At 39.9% G+C, this 22,623-nt stretch overlaps 1 long non-coding RNA gene across 1 annotated transcript; it reads right to left on the bottom strand.

The window, feature by feature from the left end:
- Positions 1-1,077: 1,077 nt before the first annotated feature.
- LOC111560201 lies at positions 1,078-13,652 on the bottom strand. Its single transcript, XR_002741933.2, has 3 exons — positions 13,459-13,652; positions 7,463-7,607; positions 1,078-3,513 (listed from the first exon to the last, which is right to left on the bottom strand). It is a non-coding gene; the product is annotated as an uncharacterized LOC111560201 (long non-coding RNA).
- Between the last annotated feature and the right edge of the window lie 8,971 nt (positions 13,653-22,623).

The raw sequence follows: 22,623 nt of genomic DNA, 5'->3' as shown, positions 1-22,623 counted from the left end.
TTATATACTAGCACATATACCCAGGAACTATTTTTCCCACAAATAATGTGGTATACTTACTATGTACCAGAGACTATGGTAGATACTAGGGTTATAGACATGAACAATCCAGACACTGGCCAAGTAAATTATAAGTATTTTTCATGTTACCAAAGTGAGTGTAGAGAGATTTATAGGAATCCAAAATACGGTTCAGGCAATAACGAGTGATGAATTTGTGAAGTTCTTAGACCAACTTCTGATTGAAAGTCTATACCAGGAGTTCACAAACTATAGCTTGTGGGTCAGTTGCACATTTTTGTAAATATATTTTTATTGAAACACATCTTTGTCCATTTTTGAAATTTTTCTCTATGGGTACTTTCCTACCATGATGGCAGAGTTGAGTAGTTGTGATAGAAACTAAAGACTCACAAGACTGAAGTGTTACTACCTGGCTCTTTAAGAAAATGTTTGCTTCGGGAACCTGGGTGAGTCAGTCCGTTGAGCGGCCAACTTCAGCTCAGGTCATGATCTCGCAGTTAGTGGGTTTGAGCCTCACATTGGTCTTGCTGCTGTCAGCTTGTCAGTGCAAAGCCCACTTCGGATTCTCTGTCCCCCTCTCCCTGCCCCTATTCCTGCTTATGCTCTCTCAAAAAAATAAATAGAAAGAACGAAAGAGAGAGAGAGAGAGAAAGAGAGAGAAAGAGAGAAAGAAAGAAAGAAAGAAAGAAAGAAAGAAAGAAAGAAAGAGGGAGAGAAAGAAAGAAAGAAAATGTCTCCACACTTCTGGTCTATGTAATGGTAATAACAACCACAAGAATGCCCATAACTTTTAAGCGTGACGTGCACAAAAAAAATGTTCTTCCTAGTTCTATTGCATAGGGTTGGCATTGGCAACAAAATCTTTATCTTTATCTGATTTGGCCCATGAAAGCAAGTCCAAAGAATAAGAGCACTTCTCTAGGCTGGCCTACAGGATGCCAGCATAATCCTGATGCATTATTTTTATACAAGGTCAAAAGAGCTTTTCTAAATATGTGCCAGTCGGTCTACCCCTCATTCGAAATTGTGAAAAGGAACCATACAGAAGCTATCTCGAGACCCAAGTGTTGATTTATTGACTTTGGCAAGTCTTGAGCTCATGTTTACCTTGTCATGACAATAAAGTTATTGAAATTGAAATAGAATCAAATTGACAGAAACCAAGAACTACAGCTAAACTGACCCGAGTACATTTTTTATTTATAGGATTCAGCAGAGTGCATTATATTGGCATTTAATGAAGGTCAAAAATGTCTCCAAAAAGAGAGACAACCTAAAACGGAACAACAACTTGACCAGCAGTTGTCTACTCATTAGGGTTTTACATAGAGAGTGCTATTGATGGTATGCGTGACGCAAGGACACAGTTACTATTATCATTGGACAAAGAACAATCCCCTCCAAAAGAAAACAGTATTTTCCCAAATATAGGATTTTTTAAAGAAAATGTCAATGACCACATTTGCACTCCATTATTTTCAGATTTCTAAAGAAGAAATTCTATTTTCCTTCCCACACAAGTTTTATATCCTTATTTTTTTTTTAATTTTCGATAAATTTGAATTCTTGTATTCCCTTTCAGTATTCAACCACATTTACTGAATACTCATCAGCATAATGGACATATTATATGAGAAATCTCAGTAGGAGTGGGAAGATAGGCCCCATGTCTTTAAAGAGACAACCTTAAAAGAGAGAGAACAAATTATAAAATCTTTTGCAAAGCAGACAATAAAACAGTATACAGATAAACTCACATGACATGTTCGCAAAGCATGTAAGAATGTGGGGTTCCTTGGCATATTGGGCTGATTATCGGTTAATGCTGCTCAGATGTTTGGTGGGAGCGAGCTTCATATGGAATTTGGAAGGAAGTTATGAAATTTGCAAGAGACCATAGATCAAGGGTCTGTAAGCTACAGTCCACGTCTGGCTTGCTGGCTTTGTTTTTGTAAATAAAGCTTTATTGGAACACAGTCATGTCCATTTGCTTACATATTGTCAATTGCTGTTTCAGACTACCAGAGCAGAATTGAGTGGTTGCAACAGGGTTGGTATAGCTGGCAAACCTAAAATGATTTACAATATGGTCATTTCAGATGGCCGTGAAATGGCCTGACACTCTACCTTAGAGGAGTAAGGAGCTAGAGGCAGAGACGCTGACTAGTAAGAAGCGCTTATATTATCATTTGTAAAATGATTGAAACATGGCTATTTATATCTATTTGGCTTCTTTTAGCTATTTCTGGCACAAGAATGGATATAAATTAAAATTAACATATAAGATGATAATCATAACTGTTTGAGCCTGGGTTTTCTTACTTGAAAAACAGAAATGATATCACCTGCAAACAGATCGTTGAGCGGATTATGTGGTGAAAACCTTTTTCTCATGAACTGTGGCAGGGTTATCATCCTGGAACCGGCCTCCCCACTGTCACTGAGTTGTAAATCTCAAGCTGTCATTTGGCTGAATCAGGGTTTACTTGCAGAAATGTTTCTAACTTTTCCAAATGTTTTAGCACCTTTTTCTGAATGAGGAACTAGATTGTCCTCTCACATCATCCTTTAGGATTTTACTTCTGGACTCCTCACATTAGCCTAAGTGTGAACGGGAGTTTTCATCTGTGAAGGTCTCATTGTAAATGTAAAAGGGAATCTAGGACATTTGGCATTACTTGAAGTATGTCCTAAACCAATTTTAGGATTCTTTAGGAAACGAAAAACTCATATTTTGATCATCTTTTTTTTCAGAATTTAAGGAGAGAAACCTTTAAGAGGACTACATTATCCACAAAAATATTCTAAGTACTGCCATGCTATAAAGTCCAGCTGTGAAACTAGTCCTACCTCATGTATAATGCACTAAATACCAAGCTGCAGAATTTAAAGTAATTTTAAGAATTATGGGTGGAGATGAACACATTTCTCTTTAAAGGTTCTACTAAGTTGAAACTCATGCAAATATGCTGTAGACATTTACATTCTTACATTGGAATCCTCCAACCCCTAAGATCTGAAATGTGCTGCATGTTTCCAAGTACTCTCACATTATTGGTTTTATCCCTCAATCTGGTTTGGGGTACAGGTGAGAGTAGTTCTTCCTTTTTTTTTTTTTTTCCTTCTAGAAAGGTTGAGGTTTAGCAGGTTAAGGGACTAATTTAGATCCAAATCAGAATTGCCATTAATGCTCAAGTCTTTGCCAATGATTCTGCCAATGATTCTGTTTTGGGGAAGGCAAGTTTCACATTGCATAAAAACTTTCTGAATGTCTAAATCTATATCTATATATCTCTATTAAGAGAGGGAGAGGGAAAGAAAGAGAGAGAAATCACATTCACTCTATGCTATGCTAATGATTATGCTGAGTATCCTTTAAAAGGATATTTCATGGATTATGCTTCTTTTTTGCAGTCACAGCAGTTGTAGGACTCAATGCTTGTGTTGAAGAGGATGTTACGCGCTCCTCAATTCATGGAAACTTCAAGCCTGGAAAACGGAGGACTCTGGTTAATATCTCTAGAGACCCACAGGGATTGTCATGCTCCATAAAATTGTTTATGCATTTGTATACAGTGCGTGATCATCCTGTCTTGGCAAGAGGACACAAGTTAAGCACCTTCCATATGCAGCAGGGAAATCCCCTTCGGCAAGGAAGTCTACCTGTTGGCACGCACAAATTATACTAGCTTTAGTTTTACTATGTCAAAAGGAACAGTCACCATGCTTAATGAGGGGCATTGGATTAATGCTGGGTGTTTTTAGCAAGTGAAGGAATGTTCAGGTGCTTGGGAAAACAAGTCACCTGGAGGGTACAGTGAAGGTCACTTACTCATTGAAAAATCAATTATTTTCATGGCACCAAATAGAGTCTCTAATGGGCATATGGGGAGTGCATGTGCATGCACATACACATGTATGTTGAACACAAACACATATTTTATTTACTTACTTATCCATTTAAATTCAATAGATACTTACTTATCTATTTAAATTCAAATTAGGTAGCACACAGTATAGTATTGGTTTCAGGAGCAGAACCCAGTGATTCATCACTTACATATAATACCAACAGTGCCCATCCCAACAACTGCCCTCCTTAGTACCCATCACCCACTTAGTCCCTCTAGCAACCCTCAGTTTGTTCTCTGTATTTAAGAGTCTCTTATGGTTTACTTCCCTCTCTGAAAAAAATATATTTCAGTTACTTTTATTGCCACTCATGTTTAATTTATAAAGCTGAGAGAGCAACACTATCTTGCCATGATGACCAGTCAATTATTCAAGTAGGAAAAGTCCTCCATTTCAAAGAGGAAGGCCTGAGAACATGGTTCTGTCTGGATATATCCCAAGAACCCCCACTTTGTGTGCCAATTTGATTGTTCTGCCTATTAATTTTTATATATTTACTGTGGAGTGTTCTAAATTGGCAACTAACATGGACCCAACAACAAGCCATTGATTTCATGTTCAAGACATTCTTATTTTATAGACTCAGGGAATATAGGAAATAGTCTTGTCTTAGAGAACATTTCTGAAAGTACCTATAAGGGGAATTTTATGGTCAAATTCCAAAACTGACTTAAAGATATATTTATGTTCAGAAAAATTCATTTCTTTGACCAGCCTTCCATGATGCCTATAATTTCCACCCTGAGCATCATCATCCCTTTAGGTTGTAGAATTCCTTAGAATGCCTAAAAGGATGTGTCTTGTATAAAACGAAGACACTAGGAGTTGTGTCTTTGTGGACACTATTGGGTAAATTGGTGTATCTAAATAGTCTGTTCGGTAAAGAAATTGCACTGGGCCTGTAAGTTTTGATTGATAGTAGAGAGGATGTATTTATTCAACCACTTATTTATTCAAGCATTCCCTATTTCTTTATTGAACATGATTTATTGATTTTCCACTGTGGAGGTTGAATGTCCATAGGAGATGCTAATTGCTAATCTTAGGTCTAGTGAATTCAGTGGCACCATATGAGGCATCCCAGTGCACAAAGCACAGAAACGTCTAAAGTCAGGAATGGAATGTTGAGAATCACGAAACAAGAAATTGTATCGAAGGGTCAAGGTCAAGTCTCACCTCCGTCTTTCCTGTGGTTTATTCTGACCACCGCTTGGGATAGCCGAAGTGGCATAGGAAACTGTTGAATGTCTTGAGACAATTTCCATGGTCGTGGGGCACCCAGTGGAGCACTGTTGCCTGCCCAGGAATGTACACAGGGCTTTTTGCATGGTAGATCTCTGCTATGGGCCTCTAATATCCCATTAGTGTTCTAAGTTAGAGAACCTGAGCCAGAATCTTAACAATGAAGCCAATAAAATGATTCTTTAAAGAAAAAAAAAGATGCTGAGAAAATGAACATAACTTTAAAGCAAGTACAGAGGTCCTAAATCAAAGCCAAGATCCTCACAGTGACCTACAAGGTTCTCATGATTCATATGTTCCACCCTCGCACACTCCCTATACCTCTTTGGACTCAGCTGTCTCCACTCATTACAGAATAAGCACTATGAAGACAGGAGATGAGGTGTTCATAGTACCTAGTACTGTGTCTGGCAAAGAGTAGGCACTCAGAACACGCTTCTTTAGAGCACTGTGTGAACAGTGGATACGTTTAACCTCTCTCTCTAACTGCTTAATTTTCAGAGCCTCAGATCCCTTGTTTATGTAGATGAGAACCACACTGCCCATCTTCCAGAGAAGCTAAGAGGATAAAAAAGAAAAGTATACATAAAGGATCTGGCATGTGTGTCCTACATGAAGTCAGTGCTCAATAAATTTTTGTTTTGCTTCCTATGCTCTTTTCTTCTCTACGTGCAATAATAGCAGCTAATATTTACTGTCCTGTTACCATATGCCAGGCTCAATGCTGAACGCTTTATAAGCATTGTCTCATTGAATTTTCTCAGGCCTGTGAGCTAGGAATTATTACTACTCCCATTTTTTTTTTTAATTTTTTTTCAACATTTTTAATTTATTTTTGGGACAGAGAGAGACAGAGCATGAATGGGGGAGGGGCAGAGAGAGAGAGGGAGACACAGAATCGGAAACAGGCTCCAGGCTCTGAGCCATCAGCCCAGAGCCCGACGCGGGGCTCGAACTCACGGACCGCGAGATCGTGACCTGGCTGAAGTCGGACGCTTAACCGACTGCGCCACCCAGGCGCCCTCTACTCCCATTTTTTAAATGAAGATTAGAAAAGTTCACTTTTCCAAGATCACACAGTCAGTAAACAGCCAAATCAGGATGCAAATTAGGTATACCTGCCACCATAATCCCATCCTTTGCATTAGCAAATACAGTAGGAAATACTTAATTGCACTCTTGAGCTTGAATTATTGTTCATGCTCCAATAGCTGGTGTATATAGGTGTCCCTTATGACACCATAGTCCATTTACATGTTTGTTTATTTAAGCTCAAGATAGCTTAAAAAGCCTGGCTCCCTTGACACGTTTGTCTGGACCATCTTCATAAAACTTTATCCCTGACTCTAAAGGATTGATGTGAAGGTTTTCACAAAATATAAAATAGATTTGGGTCACCTGGGTGGCTCAGTTATTCAAGCATCCAACTCTTGATTTTGGCTCAGGTCATGATCTCATGTTTCGTGAGATCAAGCCCCGCGTCAGGCTCTGGGCTGACAGCAAGAAGTCTGCTTGGAAGTCTCTCTCTCTGCCCCTCCCCCACTCATGCTTTCTCTGTCTCCCTCTTTCTCGCAAAATAAATAAATTAATTAATTGAAAAAAGATTTTAAAAATATATAAAATAGATTTTTCATCTATGATTGATCACTTACTTGCAAGGAGCTGTAATATAAAATTATATTTATACATATTATTTTGATTATAGTATATTTTTGAATTCTCAAATCAACCTTATTACATAGATATTATTATCCCCATTTTACCAACAAGATCATTGGAGAGGTTTGCTAGAAAGTACCCAAGCCCTTAAGAAACTATGGAATCTGAGTATCAGCAACTGATTTTCATAGGAGTTAACATAACTCAAAAACCTACTTCGGTCTGATTCTAATGCCTGTGCTCTTAACTATTATATTAAACTATAAAGTACTATCTAAATGTGAGGATTTATTATACCTTTTCTTATACCATTATTCCACATGGAAATTTCTGCTCTTGGAATGCCTTCATAAGAACTTTAAATTCCCACCTACAGGAACCCTCTTTGCAATCAATTATTCAAGGAACTAAGTTGACAGTTGCTCTCACAAGTATCCAAAAATGAAGGCCAAAAATGACTTTGGCATAACAACCCAAATGCTCACCAAGTGTCTATCTGACCACTTTGGCTGAATGGAGAGGTGCTTAGCTGTAAAGTAATAGGCAGTTCAGATAAAACATTTAAATGTGCTGTCTAAAACCCAAAGTTGGCAATCTTCCCAAAGGGGTGTGCCAAGGTCCTGACCTCTTCCTGGGCAGAGGGGAAGGTTGCAGACTCTTCTCTCATTGCTAATGTTCTCAATTGCCAAGAGTGCATGCTTGCCAGCTTCCAAATCAACTTCTGGTCGAGATTTGAGATGGAGACCACTTCTGTGGAGTGAATTAGGCATCTGGAGAAACAGCATTAATTTTGTTAAGCTTCTCAAAAAAAAAAAAAAGTTAGGAGCACTTGAACATCCCCTACGCTGCGTATATGATCCGCTGCGTATATACGCTGCGTATATGATCCGTCAGCGGCACCGTAGAGCCAAGGTTATCCTTCTCTTAAAAAATTTTCCCAGCAGAGTTGGAAGACTTCTTGCTTCTCCTGCATGATTATTTTCTATGTTCCAATCATTTTCATTGTTCCTGTTCTTTTCTACGTTTGCTAGCAACGCCAGCCATATTCTATGAGTTTAGAACAATTCAAATTCCTTTTGTAGCTTAGTATGACTCCTACACATATTCATCATTGTCTGTTTCCGTTTGCAACACATGTCACCTTTATGGGATATGTCCACTTGCATAGACGCCGGCTTTCCTTCCCAATCCCATAGGTACTTCCGCACTGTGTCTCATGGCCCCGCCACTGGACAGTATTACCTCTTTGGGGTACACCGACAGCAAGATCAAAGACATGATGAGATGACATAAAGCTGTAAGCCACCAGATTCATGACAGCATCCAAAAGTTTGGCAGGAGGGCATCGTTAATATTTGAGAAGATTCCCTGCTTTTGGCAGGAAATCTGCCCACAGCTTCCAATTAGCATGCTTTATGGCTGGAGTGAAGCTGGTTTCTCAATTGTAAGTACCTTGTCTGACTGAAATCTTATTCTCCCAGATAAATTACAAAGGAATTTGTACAATTTTACCCAGACTCCAACTTAACCACAAGATTAATATGAAAACAGGGCCCTCCCTCAAGTCTCCTTTCAGTTCTTCTGAGAATTTCCTTCATTATGACTTCCAAAAGCTCTGCTTTGCTAATGGAACATTAAATGGTATTCTTACCAGGAGGTGCAGGATGGAGGTTTCAACTAAATCTTCTCAGAAGAAAGATCTAGACTGTGACATTGCATTAGGGAATGCAAGCGAATTACTTACCATGACACATCGTTCTTAGTTTCTGCTTGCTATGAGTTGAAATATAATGAATAGAAGTTGAGCTGAGCAGGACTAAGACTTAACTTCATACACAAAATCTTAACAGTGTCTCTTCAGGTTTATAATTCACACCTCTGGGGAAAATCCCCAAGCATCAATAGGGAATTTTTCTAGTGATATTATACTGTTTGAAAATATTTTAAATCTGTGTCTGCGTCTCAGCAAGGTCCTATTTGGAATGGCTTGTGGTTCAGGGATGTTCTTGACTTCTTGTTGCATGAAGGGTCCCAAATATCTCCAATTAGAAAGGATCTAGTCTTATTTAATGTGACTTTTTGCCACCAATCTGTTTTTACTGAAAACCTAGGGGCTAACTTCAGTTAATCTAAATTTGCAACATGTTGGTAGAAAACATTATTTCCCTTGTGATATTTATGGTTTGATTCAAAAATCAGAAGCAGGGGCACCTGGGTGGCTCAGTCGGTTGGGCGTCCGACTTCGGCTCAGGTCATGATCTCGAGGTTCGTGGATTCGAGCCCCGCATCAGGCTCTGTGCTGACAGCTCAGAGCCTGGAGGCTGCTTCAGATTCTGTGTCTCCCTCTCTCTCTGACCCTCCCTCATTCATGCTCTGTCTCTCTCTGTCTCAAAAATAAATAAACATTAAAAAAAAATCAGAAGCAAAAGAATTTTTCTGCATTAACACTGTGTACACACACACAAAATCTCCCGAGGTGCCCATCAAAACAAGTATCCATCATTCTTTGATTAACAGCTTTAACACATAAGTATCATGCTTTGAAATTGAGATATTATATGTAATAGCTCATTTAATTTTCCAGTTAAACTTGAATATAGGTAAAGTAGTTGTTATTCATATAAAACACATAAAAACCTCAAAGTATATACAGTTCATCATAATTATCATATTGTGTTTCCACTGATACTTTATCATTAATAATTATTAAAATAATATAACTTTTTTCACATGAGAAAATAAGGTGTCTTATGGTAATAGTGAGCAAGCCAATATCTCTTTGACAGACACGATGCTGAAGTAAGATTCTATTTCTAGACTATTTCCAACCTTTCAGTTATAAATCCTTCGAAGTCAGGACTAGTTAGGCTGTCTCTCCACGCACAAAACCTAAGGAGACTCCAAAAAACCTCAGCAATCAAGATAAATAACATTTTACAATGATATTTAAAAAACAAAAAGTATAGTACAGCTGCTACAGAAAACACTATCCAGGTTTCTGAAAAAGTTAAAATGGAACCATGGTCCAGCCATCCCACTTCTGGCTACATATCCGAGGGAATTTAAATCAGGGTCTCAGAGCGGTATCTACCCTCTCACAGTCATTGCAGTTATTTATAATAGCCAAGATATGGAAACCCCCTGTCTGTCGATGGATGAATGGATAAAGATGTACTCATATATAACATATATGCATGTGTATTTATACTTATAATACACACACATATGAGTAGGCACAATGGAATGTTATTCAGTCCTGAGAAAGAAGGAAATCCTGCCATTTGTAACATACATAGAACTTGAGAAAATTACGTTAAGTGAAAGAAATCAGACAAAAACAAATACTCTATGAAATTACTTGTACTGTATGTAGACTCTAAAGAAGCCAAACTCATAGAAACAGAGACTAGAATGGTGGTTACCATATGTTGGGGGTGGTGAAAATGGAGAGATGTTGGTCAAAGGGTACAAATGTCCAGTTTTAAGATGAATAACTTCCGGGGATCTAATGTACAGCATAGTGATTATAATTAATAACACTGTAGTATATACTTGAAAGTTGTTAAGACAATAGATCTTAAATGTTCTCACCATGAAAAAGAAGAGGTGGGGGCGCCTGAGTGGCTCAGTCGGATGAGCGTCTGACTTCGGCTCTGGTCATGATCTCGTGGTTGAGAGTTCGAGCCCCGAGTCGGACTCTGCTGACAGCTCAGAGCCTGGTCCCTTGGATTGTGTCTCCCTCTCTCTCTGCCCCTCCCCCGCTAGTGCTCCGTCTCTCTCAAAAATAAATAAACGTTAAAAACAAATTAAGCCTATTAAGTGTTAATTCACTTTAATATGTGATTTTCTCTCTTCACCCACATATTAAGCTACAAGCATTAAGGAATTCTGAGTGTACTTCCCTATTGCAGTAGATTGCTGATCATTGAGAACTATTTAGCTCTGTGTAAAACTACATTTGGACAAAAAGAAGAACCATCCCTCCTCTTAAGAGGCTATTTATTAAAATGGAAGAGTCACAGAGGCAGCAAGATACAGAGAAAAGAGCAGTAATTTGATTATTTGTTCTACCTATGTGACCTCAGTCAAGTTACTTAACTTCTCTGGTCTTCCATTTCCTTATATGTGATATAACCATTTTAATATTCAGCTGTTAGAGGACTGTGAAAATTAAATGAGATAACCAATGTGCAATGCTCAATCTACTGCAGTCATTGAGGAATTTTTTCCCCTTCTTTCTTAGTAATATCCTATCTTATTTTTTGATAACTTAAGCTTTTTTACTTCAAGATCCCAACCAAGTAGGTGATCATGCTTGTCTACACAAGAGCTTTGCAATATGTGTACTCGAGGGTTAGCTCTGCTTCCCCCACCTTTCCTGACCCTGAGCTACATCCCTTCCTTGGCTGTCTAACCCGGGGCATACACCAGATGGCAGTGTCCCATTGAGGACAGGGTCCTCCTGGCCTTTCAGCTCACTGACCAAGTGGCCAGTTGCTTGGCCATATCTCTATGCATGTTACAGGTCAATAGCATTAGCCTTGGGGCCTAGTTGATGTTCAATGTAAAAATAAACACTGGAAAATCTCTGTACACATTCTATTCCCCTTCGACTGCAAAGCATTTCATCTACAAGGTCAACTGGAAGAGGTGCATATGTGCTATTGTGGTGAACATACACTTCCAATAGGTTTTTGTCAATATTTACATTTCAATGCTCTTTAATCAGAACATAATCATCCCTACAGCATATCTGACACATATTGTGAGGCACCAGGGCTACAGACACGAGTAATCCTGGTCTATTACCTTCAAGTAGTTACTGTTTAGTGGAAAAGACAGAGTACCATGTGGTCATTGTTATGTTGTTTAACACAGATGACTTTACAATTTTTGATCAATAGATGTATCTCTCTTGGAGTTAATGCATTTCATGGATTTTACTAAGCTGACCGGCCTTCAGCTCAGAGCTCTCAAATCTCATGGATGCATAGAGTTCTCCATTTAAAATGTGATGAACATTTCTGTCTTGCTATAATCCATTGTGATTCTGAAAGCTTTTATCATATTCACCTTTCAATACTAAAAGTGGTCTATCTAATAGTTGTTGTTTCTTCTATTAATTTATCTTACAAACATTTGCCACAGGATGCCACGTACTATGCTTGGAGAAATATAAATATAAGTGAACTATAGTGCTTAGCCCCAAAGGCTGTGAGTCTAATAAAAGGTTAATAATCGGTTAGAAATTGAGGTTATGCCAGGTGAGTGTGGTGCAAGTACGTGAGTGTGTGTGTGTGTGTGTGTGTCTGTGTGTTGTCCTTGGTGTGTGAATGTGTTTGTTGAAACTAAGGACCACTCTCTGTGCAGGACTCACAAAAACATGCCCCAGCTGGGATTGACAAACTAGACAATAATAACGAGTTAATTTCTTCTGGTCACATTTCTTTCCCTTTCTGCCCTACTCACTTCCTTCCTGTCTCTGTCCTAAGCCTCCCTGCCTCTGACCAGGAGCAGTCACCCTCCCGTGACCTCTAAGGACTCACAGGAATCTCATTTTCCTACAGACCTGCCAGCTGGGGCCTTGGGAATCTGATCTACTCTTGGACCTTTCACAGGCTCAGCTGTGGCATTTCAGAGGAGGCGCCACACAGATCCCTGCCCCATTTGTGTCCCGATATGCGTAAGGACACTGCCCACGGCATTCCAAAGATCTCAGAGACCCTCTCTGCCCCTGGGGCGGCTTGCCGCCTTCAGGAATCTTGCTGCTATCACTACAGGAAGCTCGGCAGGGAGGCAGATCATTGGGTTGGTTGGCTAAGTGGAGTCCCCAACGTGCCTATCAGAGCTGTGCATGACTGACATCGCACTTCAAATTCAGCAGCATAATTATCTGAGATTGAAATGAAAAGGGATTATTAAGCCCTCTGTTCTCCTTTCTCAAAGTGTTGGTGTCGTGCTAGCTCCTCTGTAGAAGAGGGAAGAGAATAAATAGTCCCTGAATTCCTTACTTATCTGTGGCATATCGGAACGGCCATCTGCTTTTTTTCTTGCTTTCTTTCTTATTATTTTTTTGGCTGTTGGTGATGCATTGGGGAGCATGGTAGTGACTCTCTGTTCCTTCCTATGATTCTCAAGGTCTGAGACCGAGCCTGGGAATCTGCATTGAAAAAGTGCACCATGTTTTTTCCGACACAGCCTAAATGGAAACCGCTGCCTAAAGTTTCCTCCTAACGTAATATACTGTGATTATTATTTCTAGAATGCAAAAAAGTAGGCGCATGATACATGGTTAGATAAGAAGATATCTTATCTTGGGTCTGCTGACACCCGGTCAGCTGGCCACTCTGCATCCTGCATGAGGCCAGCTTGTGTTTCAAATGACAATTGTGCTACACGTGGAAAAGGCAGACGGGTGCTTACAAAGATTCCACAGGGTTCTAAATAAATGAGTGAATGAATAAGTAAATAAATAAATAAATACACGCCATTGTTCAAAGCCGCAGAAGGAGAACCAGAGAAAAACCAGGTGTGACTTTGGAAATGAGATGAGAAGATAATACAAATTTCTAAAGACGAAGGGAGGTGCTAAAGAATGAAACGGGGGGCGTAGGCCCTTACCTGAACCAGGGTCCGAGTATTGTGAGGAGCTGTCATGTTCATTCTGTAAAGCCAGTCTTGGGACCTGAGCCACTACCAGACAGGGCAGGCTCTGGGGAAGGATGACAGTCCCAAGGAGGGAAGGAGAGCAGCGAGGGAGGGTGGCGCGGGTGCAGGTGTTCTAAAGATAGCAGTGAGGTCTAGCATGACCCACTGCTGCCGTCTAGAAACGTCTATTTCTGGGTCACCGGAGAGACGACATAAAGCCAGAGAGGATGATCATGGCTACTAGTCAGCGAACACGTGTGCTGTACCAGGCACAGGCCTCTTGCCGGCACATCCCTTGCAACAGTGGAAATGGTTTCCCGTGAAGAGAGTGAGGCTTGCTCTCGGGGACCCTCACTTGCCTGGGCCCCATCCAGGGTCCCGAGAGGGGCCTTAGAAATGTGTCCACACAATTGTTTATAAATGTGCTTATAAAACTCACAAAGTAGAATATTGTTTTCTATTTTTATTTATCCAGAGTTCGGCTCTGGGCCCCACAAAACCTGTGTCCATCTTGGTGAGGTACTTATTATGGGTGATTGTGGCATTGATACTGCTACTAACCAGCTGTACCATTGTAGACAGATGGTATTCTGAGCCTCACTTTTCTCATCTGCAAAATGGAGTTTTCTGTCCCATCCAACTTTATAAAGTAACTCAGGATCGAATTATATCATAGTGGGTGGGGAACGCTAGGAAGTATTTAAAATTTTTTAAATATTTATTTATATTAGAGTGGGGGGGGGGGGCAAACAGGCACACAGAATGTGAAGCAGGCTCCAGGCTCTGAGCTGTCAGCCCAGAGCCAGACATGAGGCTCAAACTCATGAGCCGTGAGATCATGACCTGAGCAGAAGTCGGATGCTTAACCAATTGAGCCACTCAGGGCTCCTGTACATCACTGTTTTATTTAAGGACTCTGGAAACTGCAAAATTTGTGGAAAGGAATATTTAGCCTCAAATGCAAATTAATATTCCCACTGGAGGCATTAATAAAGACGCACTCGGCTCTGCACTTGGATAGGCCTGAGTCTAGCTCTGGAATAGGACGCTAACTGACAAAAGGTCTTTAATGCTAGTTTACCTTAAAGCAACGAGACTCCCAGTGGCTTCCCACACAGGGTAAACTGCCTCACTTCACAGACTACTTTACCAACCTCCCTCCCTGTGTACCAGAGAGAGTCCGTACAGAGGAAAATTAGAAGTGAAAGTGCGTTCTATTTGTTTTGCACAAATTGCTTATGATCCAGGACCAATGAGGAAGTCACCGCCTGCAAAGCCACTCTCAGTGACCGAAGGCCTTCCCCGCACGAGTGGTGAGTTGAGAGCAGACATCTCAGTGTCGCTCAGCAGGAGGAACATCTTTTGGCCTCCTTCAATGTGGTGCTTTGAAGATGCAACAACATTTGAAAGGAAGTGTGTTCTCCCAGCAGGGACCTTCGTGTACAGCTCTTTCCCTCTGCTCACGTCCGCATGGATCCCTTTCTCTTTGCTCACGTAATGTTTATCTTGGGGAAGGTGCAGATGTATAACTGACACGTTCTTATTTTCCCTTGACTTCTGCCTCCTCTTTCCCCTGGATAGAACACTCGGCATGTCTGTGCCGGGATGAAGGAATCAGGAGGACACTAAGAAATTGACAGGAAAGAAAGAGAAAGAAAGAAAGAAAGAAAGAAAGAAAGAAAGAAAGAAAGAAGAAAGAGAAAGAAAGACAGAAAGAAAGAAAGAGAAAGAAAGAAAGAAAGAAAGAAAGAAAGAAAGAAAGAAAGAGAAAAGAAAGAAAGAAAGAAAGAAAGAAAAGAAAGAAAGAAAGAGAGAAAAAGGAAGGAAGGAAGGAAGGAAGGAGAGAGAGGAAGGATAAAGCCCAGCACCACTAGTTTCCTATAATGCAACAGATACCTCACACACGTCATCTTATTTAATCCCTCCTAGCCGAACAGGAGGAAGATGTTACACCACCCGTTTTGCAGAAGGATTGGAATCTCAGGGATAAGGAGTAACTTTGCAAAGGTCAGCAATGAATGAGAAAGACAGCCAGTACGAGATCCCGGTCTTTCAGAATTCAAAGCTGAAGCACTTTCTCCTCCACTCTGCCACTCCCTTTAGAGGCAAGAGGGAAAGAAAAGAAAACAGACCGTATTTTTCTTGCCCTCACATTACAAATTGAATTTCACCGAGTGAAATGCCATGCAATCAGATTGCGTGGCCACTTCTTAGTTTGCTTCTAATTCCATATAATGGTCATGGCTGCAGCTTTTAATCCCCCGGATGGCAACAGCATACATTGCTGGTTCCATGCCAGTCCCCAGGGCTCAGACACCATCTAATGCAAACAAGGGTCTCACAGGCTTTGGAACGCGCCTTCCCTCCCCCTGATGGGGACTATTGGTCAGGGTTCAACTCTCAAGAAGCACCGTCCCAGATGAGAGGGACCCCTGAGCTGCAGCTGAGCTCAGCCTGTGTGAAAAGCTTTATTTGTGTGGCTCCGTGGCCCCTTGTCAGTAACAAAATGGCCACGTGTGAGGGATCCAGAGAGTTGCCTGGCATTCCAGCTGCGTCAGAATGTTTTGAGTAGCTGGGGTTTATTGAGTAACCATCTCGGACGGTGTAGTTATTTTCCCTGATGTAAGCTGTAGTGTGTGCAATCGTGTGTCAGGGACAGTCAGAGCACTCTTGTCCCTTTGTGTTGTCAAGGAAACTTCGGGAATGCCACGTGAATATTTCATGGTTATCTACACCAAATTGGATTTTTTTTCCTCTGCTTTTCTTGACCCATCACTCATGTAATAAATATTTATTGAGCAACTGCTATAATCCACGTACTATGATAGGAACCTGGAAAACAAAGATGAATAAAGTATAATACAGTATGGACAGGGTGATATACAAGCAAACAAATATGAGCGGTAAAATGTTCTGTATGCCGTAACAAAAGTATATCTGGGGCTTAAGGGGGAATGTGTTCAGTAAGATCTGAGGAGGAAAAATAGAGGAATATTCAGAGACACTTGGTAGAAAAGACCTTCCCTGCAAGACAGCATTTTCAGCAGGAAGAATACAGCCTGTTAAATTAGATGAACATGAAAGTAAATCCTAGTTCTGCTCACATTGAACTATATGATCATAACCTTGATTTCACCTTTCTGAGTCTCATCTGACACCAGCTATCCCTGACTCTGAGAGAGGAGAACGTTGTTCAACAACTCAAAGGGAGACTTGTATCATTGTGTATAGTTGCGTAATTTTCCAGAGAGAGAGTCTCGCTGGGTAAAAGGGTGACTTTTCCAGTCATGCTATCTGAACTTGGGTATGTGAATGTTTTCTTTCACCCATCTAAGATGCGCCAAGAACAGAAAACCTTAACCTTAAAGATTAGAAATGTGAGCTGACAAATGGAAGACCTTAACCCCATTCACTCACAATGCGTACCACCCCCTTGAGGACTGATGATGTCATTTCTGACGTTGAAGAATGTGGTAGGTGTTACCTCATTCTGCTCTTCTGGAACAATGAGAGTGTCAGATATCGTCAGGTATTCGTATTCGTAACGGAGGCTTGACAGCAGGTAAACCGATGTGAATTTTTTCTGCAACCTTTGTCTTTTCAGACTAGTCAATTTTCCATTCTATTGAGAAAGCTGGGGACAGCTTAATAGATGTATCAGCTACTCAATCAAATGTAGCAATGCTTATTATTTTGGCATCAGTCAGGGTTCTATCTTGCAAACAGCAAAAGCTGACTCTCTTATGGAGAAAGAGTTTATTGAAACGATATTGGGTAGGCCACAAGGTCAATGCACAAGCTAGAGACCCAGGCTAAATGTCAATCATTCTGGAACTAGTCTAAGCAGAAAATTAAGGAGACTACTGGTACCACCATCAGTCAAGAAGATCCACTGACCCTTTGGAACCTGCCATTTCTAAGGAACTTGAATTTACTGCAGATGACTCCAGCACCAAGGCCTCTTCTTGCCGGGAACTCAACGTGTAACCATTTCTGCGATCGCCACCAGTCAGAGAGAGAGGAATTCCCCAATCCTTCCTTGTTTTCTATCACTAGAGTTTAAGTCTTCTGATTGGTAGAGCCACACACTAGCTCTAAGAGAAACTGAGTGAGTTTGGCCTTTTATTTGGAGAAACTAGAATCTACAGTTTAAGGAACTCCCAAACTTAGAATGTAGAAGAGAGGCCATAAGACCACCAGCAGGACAAATATCCACTATGAAATATCCGTTATATTGTCATCACTGCTGTTACTCAGTAAGCATTCCTTAATTCAGGAACAATGTGAGGCACTCTGGAAGAATTGCTAGGAATAAAGGTATAAATGTCAGGGCTTCATTTTTCCATTTAGAAAAAAAAAACAACAGAGTTTTAAACGAGATGTAAGGTTTGGTTAGGGATCATTTCTTCACCCAAGAAGTGAGAGCAGTGGTTCTCAAACGTCAGCCTACATCGGGACCACCTGGAGAACTTGTTAAAAGAGATTGCTAGACAGCCCCTTCCCAAGTTTGTGGGGAGAAAAAGCAAGAACTAGCATTTGTAAAAAGTTCGAGATCAATCTGAGGACCGCATTTTGAAAACTGCCGACTTAGAGAAAACCTTCAGGACTAGAGGCAAGGAAGAAAGAATCAGCCAGAGAGATTCAATGAAGAGGGAGATAGCCACATATAGAAAAGAACTTGTGTAAGACAAACATTAGGAAGCAGGTCAGAAAAGAAAATTTAGACGAAGCATGTGGGGGTGGATTGCATGAGGACTGTTACATCTTGAGGGTGAATGGAGGTAATGCTACTGGCAGGAGATAATGCTAGAAGCCTTTAGACAATTTAATCCAAATAATTTGTAATAGAGACACTGTTGTCCTGAATATCTGGCTAAGTGCTGGAAATACCATAATGAAATCTGACTTCTTTTCAGTAAGATAAGTCATTCAGTTATTCTCAAGAGAAGGGAAGACCAATGCAAGTGTGTGGCCTTGCGTGGGAACATCCCAAAGGGGAATGAAGAGCCAAAATAAATGACATTTGAGAGAAAAATCTGTAAAGTGTCTACATAGAAACCACTGTTATTACTGCCTTGCTGTGTGAGCTTGAAGACTCTGTGTAACCTCTCTGGTTTTTTATTTCATCGGTGGAAAACAAATGATTTCTAAGGTACATAATAAGCCTACGAATAGAAGGCTTTAGAGGACACACAACTCAGAGGTGATCATAAGACTGGAAAACTGGGGGGATCATGAATCTAGTACCAAAAAAAGAAATAACGTCAACATTTTTCATCCCAACTGGAGAATACTGTGACCTTGCCTCAAAGTGGAACAATAACAACAGGAAACTAGTGCATCAGAATGTCTTTGTTTAAAAAGTTACAGGATAGATAATGTATTGGGAGGCAACAGATATGCATATAGATGAATCCTAATTCAATGCAAACCTGTTAGTTTATTTATGTTATTAATATGATACCCTAGAGGATATAAACCAATTAAAAACCCATTTCAATTATTAATTGGGTCCCCTAATTGAAGGGACATAATAAATTAATTAAAGTGTCCTCAGCTCTATTCACCAAGGAAAACACCTAAGTCAGGGCATGGATTGGACAAACACATCTGTATTAAACTCTTAAACTGGACTCTATCCAACTCCACATAGAAAAAGTAGCCAAGGGGCACCTGGGTGGCTCAGTCGGTTAAGCGTCCGACTTCGGCTCAGGTCACGATCTCGCGGTCCGCGAGTTCGAGCCCCGCGTCGGGCTCTGGAGCCTGATGGCTCGGAGCCTGGAGCCTGCTTCCGATTCTGTGTCTCCCTCTCTCTCTGCCCCTACCCCATTCATGCTCTGTCTCTATCTCAAAAATAAATAAAAACGTTAAAAAAAAAATTAAAAAAAAAAAGTAGCCAAATCCACAGGAGCAAGTGTTCGGATGACAAGGCCCGGGGAGGAGAGGTGCCAGGATGGATTGCCGGCTTAGTTCTGTGGGTATGGTGCCACAGATGGGCCAATCAACATTTCAGGCCTCAGTTTACATAACTAGGAAGTGAAATCGTTGAGTCAAATAATTTAAAATGTTCCTTTCTTGTTCTGGCCAATTGGACTCCTAATGAATACACAAGCCAAAATGTCAATCCTAAAACTTCCAGTGATAACGAATCATTAATGGAGCATTTACTGAGCACCCTCCAATTGTGCTCACAGTTAAAGGATACGAACATTAAAAGATACAGTTCTTTGGGGTGCCTAGGTGGCTCAGTCAGTTAAGCACCTGACTCTTGATTTTGGCTCAGGTCATGATCTTAAATATGAGATTAAGCCCTGTGTCAGGCTCCACACTGGACGTCGAGCCTGCTTGGGATTCTCTCTCTCTCTCTCTCTCTCTCACTCTTTCTCTCTCTCTCTCTCTGCCCCTCCCCTGCTCACATGGACATGCTCTCTATCTTTCTCCCTTTATCTCAAAATAAATAAACTTAAAAAAAAAAGACGCAGTTCCTTTTTTCAAGAAGCTTACTGTCTCCACATGTCAGAAATGGGTGCTTAATCTCTGAGGAAATGCCTTGGCTGTTTATGGCCCATTAATCTACCATTTATATTATAAACGCAGCTTGTCGATAATTTTGTTATATAATTTTTAGAAATACCTGTTAATTTCTGCATCACTTTGGATCTAAGTTACTTTAAGATATTGAATGTTTTCATTCATGGCCATGGTATTGATGTCCCTTATTTTTATTTTATGTTTCATTTTCCATTTTGCTGTAAACTTTTATAATTTTCTCTTTTAAATTGTTAAACATACTTTGTTTTGTTCCTAGATACATTTTTGTGTGCATATCTGTTTCTATTGAACATGCTACTGATATATACAAACAAAAATAAATTTTGTGTATTGAATTGAGTTTGTGTATCCATATTATATCTGGAAAATGGTATAGATATATACAAAAATTTTGTGTCTTATATGTTTATATTTGATCAGGAAACACTGCTACATTTTGTTTATTCTACAATTGAATATTCTTTGATTCCCATTATCAGCTTAGAGAGGTTTTTTTTTTTTTAATTTTTTAAATGTTTATTTATTTTTGAAGGAGAGAGAGACAGAGTGTCAGCAGGTGAGGGGCAGAGAGAGAGGGAGACACAGAATCCAAAGCAGGATCCAGACTCTGAGCTGTCAGCCCAGAGCCTGACAGGGGGGCTCGAACTGACCAATAGTAAGATCATGACCTGAGCAGAAGTCGGATGCCTAACCGACTGAGCCACCCAGGTGCTCCTAGAGGTGTTTATTTTTATTCTTAGTTTGCTAGGATTTAGATATTTATAAATTGTTGTGGAATTCTATCACGGACTTATTTAGACTTCCACTGAATGATGACTTTTCTCCATCTACTAATGTGGATAATTACATAGTAGGTTTTCTTGTTTTGAATCAAGTGTACATTCTTACACACAGATTGGTTATTAGTTATTAGTTATTAGTATCCTTCTTACATACTGCCAGATCTGGGGTTGCTAATAGTTTGTTTTGTGGTCTTCCATTTGCATTTGTAAGATTGGCCTCTAATTTTCTTGTCTCATGCTGTCATATCTAGATTGGATATCAGGTCGGCATTAGGCTCAGGAAATGAGTTGGATGTTCTTTTCCTATTATTTTATTTTCTGAAATACTTTGTAGAAGACTGGAATTATCTGCTCCTTGAGTTTTTGATAGAATTCACACTGAAGAAAATTTGGGCTGATGATGTTCCTTACGAGAAGATGATTTAACTACTGACCTCATTCTGTAATAGTTACAAGATGACCCAGGTTTTTTGTTTGTTCCGCAGCACTTTTACGCCCTCTCTTTGTACTTTTTTTTTTTTTTTTTACTGGATAATATCATTTGGTTATCTTTTGAGTCTCAACCATATCCTGAGTTATGTTGTCATTATACACATGTATATTCAGTAACTTTTTTTAAAGTTCATTTATTTATTTGTGGGGGCAGAGAGAGAGAGAGAATTGGTTTTTCATTTTTTTAAGTTTATTATTATTTATTTTGAGAGAGAGAGAGAGAGAGAGAGAGAGAGAGACAAAGAACAAGTGGAGGAGGGGCAGAGAAAGAAGGAGACAGAATCCCTCTGCACTGTCAGCTCAGAGCCCAGTGCAGGGCTTGAACTCACGAACCATGAGATGATGGCCTGAGCCAAGACCAAGAGTCAGATACTTAAACAACTAAGTCACCCAGGCGCCCCTATTCATTAACTTTTTAAAATAAAGTATATTTTATGGTTTTAGAACCTCTATACTAATGTTATCTTCTTTTCCTATTTCACCAATTCTCCCCAAATCTTTATTTGTTTTATTTTTCTTTCTTTGAGTTTACTCTCTTCCTCTTTTTCTAAATTAGGGTACACACTTATTGGGGTGTCTGGGTGGCTCAGTTGGTAGGGCATCTGACTTCAGCTCAGGTCACAATCCCGCAATCGGTGGGTTCGAGCCCTGCGTCGGGCTCTGTGCTGACAGTTCAGAGCCTGGATCCTGATTCAGATTCTGTCTCCCTCTCTCTCTGTCCCTCCCCGACTCATGCAGTCATTCTCTCTCTCTAAAATAAACAAACATTAAAAAAATTTTTTTTAAAAACAGAATACACACATATTGTGTTAACGTTCATGTTTCCTTTTCTTCTGAAATAAGATTTAAAACTATTTTGTCCTCTAATTACTGTGGAATTTAGTTGCCTTCCACAAAATATGGTGCTCCGTATTTTCGTTATTGTTTCAAGTATTTCCAAATCTCCATTATGATTTCTCTTTTGACTGTTTTTTTTCAGAAGCATTTTTTTTTCATATATATTTAAAATTTTCTAACAATGAAGAAGGTTTGAGTTATGTCTTTGGTTTTCATTTCCAGCTGAATTGCATTTGATAAAATATTACGTTTCAAATGAACCTAATTTTAAAAAATGTCTTGGACCTGCTTTTCAGCCAAATTGTGCGTGCGTGTGTGTGTGTGTGTGTGTGTGTGTGTGTGTGTTAAATATTTCTTTGATTTTTAGGACGTGTTATTAGGAATTATAAATTGACAACTTTGTATCTTTTTCATTAGGTGTGAATTATATTGCTCTATTTTGATTCTGCCATGTCAAGGAAAGCTTCCTGACTTA

This window comes from Felis catus, chromosome B1 (assembly GCF_018350175.1).
Source record: "Felis catus isolate Fca126 chromosome B1, F.catus_Fca126_mat1.0, whole genome shotgun sequence".
Taxonomy (NCBI): domain Eukaryota; kingdom Metazoa; phylum Chordata; class Mammalia; order Carnivora; family Felidae; genus Felis; species Felis catus.
This window is presented reverse-complemented; position numbering and strand designations above follow the sequence as displayed.